The following is a 4,789-nucleotide window of genomic DNA, read 5'->3' on the forward strand; positions in this document are numbered from 1 at the left end:
GAATGGGGGAGGTTCAGAGAGAGAGGGAGACACAGAATCCGAAACAGGCTCCAGGCTCTGAGCTGTCAGCACAGAGCCCGACGTGGGGCTCGAACTCACGGACTGTGAGATCACGACCCGAGCCGAAGTCGGACGCTCAACCGACTGAGCCACCCAGGCGCCCCAATAGGCAAGTTTAATATGTTTACTATCATAATCACTAACATATATGGACTTAACTGGTGTATTTGGACTGACATGTATTATCTTATCAAGCCTTTTTTCCAATTTTCCTCTCCCATCTCGCATATTATTGTTGGCTAACATTTTAGCTTCACTTTGTCTTTAACCCCCTTGATTCAGCATGATTGTAACTGCCGATATAACTATTAATTATAGCCAATGCTCATTAGGTTGACTATCATTTAAATCCTCCTGGATTTCATTTACCCTACAACTGAAGTTCTTTCAGTGGGGATCCATGAATAGCAAACTTTTTTTTTTTTTTAATTTGAAGATCTAATTGTCTTTATCATGAGATTCATAAGTCAGGCAGCATCCCATCCAGCAAGTAGAGGGGAGCTCTTAGTAGACTCGTTTGTTTCTTTCTCAAAATCCATCACAGCCGTCACTTTTGGATGATAGTTTAGCCGGACATATAGTTTAGGACAACAGATATACCTCTCAGTACCTCACCGACACAACGGCACTGTCTTCTGGCATCCAGTGGTGATGCGGAGAATGTCATCAATCCAATTGTCATTTCTTTTCAGGTAGGTAGTCTTACCTCTTTGGCTTCCTTGAAGATCTCTGCATTTTTGATGCTTTCTGGTTTCTCCACGATGTGTGTTTATGTGTATTTCTTTTTACTTATCCTGTTTGGGTAATGGGACACTTCCTCTAAATACTCATTCCTGCAATTATGGAAAACCCCTGTCACTTTCCCATTTTGCAAAATTTGTCCCTCCATCCCCCATCTTAATTTTCTCCTTCTAGACCACCCATAAGATGTATGCCCCACCTACTCATTCTATTGTGCACGTTTCTTAATTGTGTTTTCTTATTTTTCATCTCTTTATATCTCTGTGCTGCATTTTGGATGATTTCCTCTTCATTATCTTCTATTTCTCGAATTCTCTCTTTAGTGTTGTTACCTCTATTTATCTCATAAATTTAATTTATAATTCCAATGAAGATATATTGTACCTCTAGGTCTACTTGATTAATCTTCATGTCCTGTTACTCTTTTCAAAATGTCCTATTCTTTCTTCATGGCTCCGAGTCCCTCTTTTACTTCCTATGTCATTTTATTTCAATACACTTTAATTGTATCTCGGATGTTCAGATTGTGAAAATTAATAAAAGGAAACTTCATTTACAATGAAGCCTGGAGGCCGCAGGGGAAGGTCTCACTCCTTACCACTCTTGTCCATTACGGACTCAATAGGAAAAGACCACAGCCCAAGTCCATACTACCTTAGCTACCATTTTACTCTCCCATTAGGAGGAAGGAAGGTTTCCTCTTCCCCCAGCAACAGCCCAGCCAATTGGAGACAGTCACAGCTCAGCCAATGAGAGACAGTCACAGCTCAGCCAATGAGAGATAGTCACAGCTCAGCCAATGAGAGAGTAAGAGCCCAGCCAGTGAGAGAGAGAGAGAGAGAGAGAGAGAGTGTGTGTGTGTGTGTGTGTGCCTGTGTGTGCGCGTGAGTCACAGCCCAGCCAATGAAAAACTACCATACTCCCAGTTGACTCCAATGGACTTTCTGTTTAGAACAACCCCCTTTCCTCTATAAAAGAACTTCCGCCCCTTGTTTTGGAGACTTGCTTGTGCTTCTGCCAGTCCCTGCGTTTCTTGTAATGCAGTTCTCCACTGTTTTCCGAAGGAACCCATTTCTGCTGGGCAAATAACTGGCAGTTTTGTTTTTTTAAAGTTAAGATTTTCTGTGAATCTCAGTTATGGGCGAGCTGATTCTTCTTTTGTTACTTCTAACGTCTCTTTCTTGGTGGTGGTTTACTTCCGTGCATGTTTTGTAGTTTTTCCCCTGCAGGTTCACATGAGAGTGTTTGCCCCAGCCCCGCGGCAGTCTGGTGCGCTCTAGGTCACGAAATTGTCCCTGTAGAGCAATTTCGTATTTGCTTCTGCCAGGACTCAGGCATTTAAATGGCTCGGGAACAGTTTTTCTGTTGCTCTTGAGACTTGGGCTTTCTCCGCCTGGCAGTGTAACATCATCGCACCTTGCTCCAGTTTTGGGCGCCGGCCCAGGGTTTTGATTTCTGACGGGTGAGTTCGTTTCTATCCAAGTCCCTAAATCCCTGGCCCAGGTGGTGGAGTTCTGCTAGCTCTCTTTATACCACCTTCAGGACAGCAGTGAACCCTCTTGAAGACTCCAGGCTTTAAGCTGGGGCTCATGCCAGCTACCTCACCTTGAGTGACTCTAGATGTCACCTCGGGTCCCTGTGTTAGAACCTCAGCCCCCATCCCCAGATCCGAAGAGTGGCAGGATGTTGGCCTTCTGCTTTCCTGCTCCAGCTTTTACCCCTCGATTTCCCATCCTGAGGACTCTCCTCTCTTTCTTCTGAGTGTGGATACTCATTATGAAAACCATTTGCTGGTGGTGGTATATTTTGTTCTGCTCCTCTTTGCACTAGGAGAGGACAGAAAAGCCCCCATTCTCTCGGTCTGCCATGTGGCTGGGAAGCCCTTCTCTCCTTCCACTCACCTGTCCTCCACCTGGTTTTGATATAGACACAGGTTGCAAAAAGCCCTTAGATGGAGGAGGCCAGAGGGAGGGGCAAGGGTCGGCGAGGGAGAGGAGGGTAAGTAATGACCGAAGGACGCATGGGCTGAGTGGTCGTGGGGGCGATCTCCATAGGGGTGGATTTGGGGAGGCCCCGTTCGGGGTCTGAGAAGGGCCTACTTGCGTAGGCAACCCAGGTAGGGTGATTTGACAGACCCCTCCAAAGAGCAGACAGCCCGTGTCTGACTCAGCATGATCTCTTTTCAACTCTGGCATGACCTCATGGGAGTCAGGATGGCAGTTATTACCTTAGGTCAGCACCACGGTCTGGCCAGGTGGGCCACCTCCTTCCAGCAGAGATCCAGCCTGCAGACCATCTCAGCCCCCAGGGAGCACACAGAGACCCACGGCTTTAGAATTTGGGCCAGAAAGAGGGCGCTGGAGGGAGAGCTTCACAGACAGCCGGCAAAGCACTAGGGAGAAGGCATCAATCTCTCATAAAATGGAAGCCTGCCCGCTTCCGATCTCCAATCAAACCGAGGAGACAGAAGAGGCAGCTGTCGCCAAGCTGCCGCAGCTCCGGAATCATTGTTGAGTAATTGCCCGGTACTTCAAGTCCGGGATGGGGGCTCTTTAAGCAATATTTCATGGGAGAGATCTCGAGCCCTCATCAGGACAAGAAATATGGATGTTAAACAGGCGGCTAATGGTATACCATTCATCTGGTAGCAAATCTGTGAGCTTCATTACGCTGACCCGCCCGGCCTCAGAAGAGGGACGCAGAATTAGCCAGAAGAAAGAGGTAAGAAGCCGCTGCCGGGGAGGTGGGGTGGAAGAAGCTTGTCTTCGAGGCGGTGATTCTGGAACACGGAAGGGAAAGAATGGGAAGTTCGTTTTCTTCCCTGCTCCTTACAAGAAACGTTGCTGACAGGTTGTGGAGAGGAATCCCCAGCGAGCGCATCTGACCAGCACCCCCCAAAGATCACCAAATCCCATTGTTCAATTCCCACCCAGGGCCGCGCCACTCCCCCCACCCCCAAACCCAGAAAGCTGCTCTGCAAAAAAGCTGCACAATCAACGTGACCTCTGGGTAATCAGAAAATCAAGAACAAACTTGCCTCATCAGGAAGAAGCTGGGCACCTACCTGCCCTGGGAAATCTATATGTAAATTCAGGCAGATCTGCGGTCTTCCTGGTACATCAGGCTTGGTCTCCAGCCAGGTCCCAAGCTAAGGTAAGACAAAGCTGGCAGCAGATTGTGGTGCAGACCAGGAACTGTCAGGATGTGGGGTCTCGGTTTGGGCAGGGCAGGGGGAGGAAGGTCAAGGTTTCTTCCCAAAGCCGCGTCGAATGGTCTCTGCTTTGTCCCGGAGAGCCCCAACCTGCCGCTCACTTTTCGCTCCTTAAAACTGTAATGGACACTTGAAAAACAAGAAAAGAAAAGAACACGCATGGAAGAAAATCAGATCGGGGGCACCTGAGTGGCTCAGGCAGTCAGGCATCCGACTCTTGATTTCGGCTCAGGCCGTGATCTCACAGTTCATGGGATCGAGCCCCGCGACAGGCTCCGTGCTGACGGTGCGGAGCCTGCGTGGGATTCTCTCTCTCCCTCTCTCTCTCTGCCCCTCCTCCACTCTCTCTCTGTCTCTCACTCTCAAAAATAAACATTTAAAAGACAAGAAAAGGGCGCCTGGGTGGCGCAGTCGGTTAAGCGTCCGACTTCAGCCAGGTCACGATCTCGCGGTCCGTGAGTTCGAGCCCCGCGTCAGGCTCTGGGCTGATGGCTCGGAGCCTGGAGCCTGTTTCCGATTCTGTGTCTCCCTCTCTCTCTGACCCTCCCCCGTTCATGCTCTGTCTCTCTCTGTCCCAAAAATAAATAAAAAACGTTGAAAAAAAAAATTAAAAAAAATAAAATAAATAAAAGACAAGAAAAGAAAAATCTTTTCAGATAACGCAAAGCAACTATTTCCACAGCTGGGGCAATTCCTCTGCCGTGCATTTTGGTCGCGCGTCACTGTTTAAGTCACTGGGTCACTGGCCACTCCCAGTGCCCCTGTGCTTGGAGGTGT

General features: G+C 48.4%; 1 long non-coding RNA gene across 1 annotated transcript; it reads left to right on the forward strand.

Moving 5' to 3' along the window:
- Positions 1-2,976: 2,976 nt before the first annotated feature.
- On the forward strand, positions 2,977-4,405 carry LOC128774250 (uncharacterized). The gene is made up of 2 exons (XR_008418775.1): positions 2,977-3,522; positions 3,652-4,405. It is a non-coding gene; the product is annotated as an uncharacterized LOC128774250 (long non-coding RNA).
- Positions 4,406-4,789: the final 384 nt, after the last annotated feature.

Source organism: Panthera pardus, unplaced genomic scaffold (assembly GCF_024362965.1).
Source record: "Panthera pardus isolate Hobbes unplaced genomic scaffold, ASM2436296v1 HiC_scaffold_3, whole genome shotgun sequence".
In the NCBI taxonomy this organism is placed as follows: Eukaryota; Metazoa; Chordata; class Mammalia; order Carnivora; family Felidae; genus Panthera; species Panthera pardus.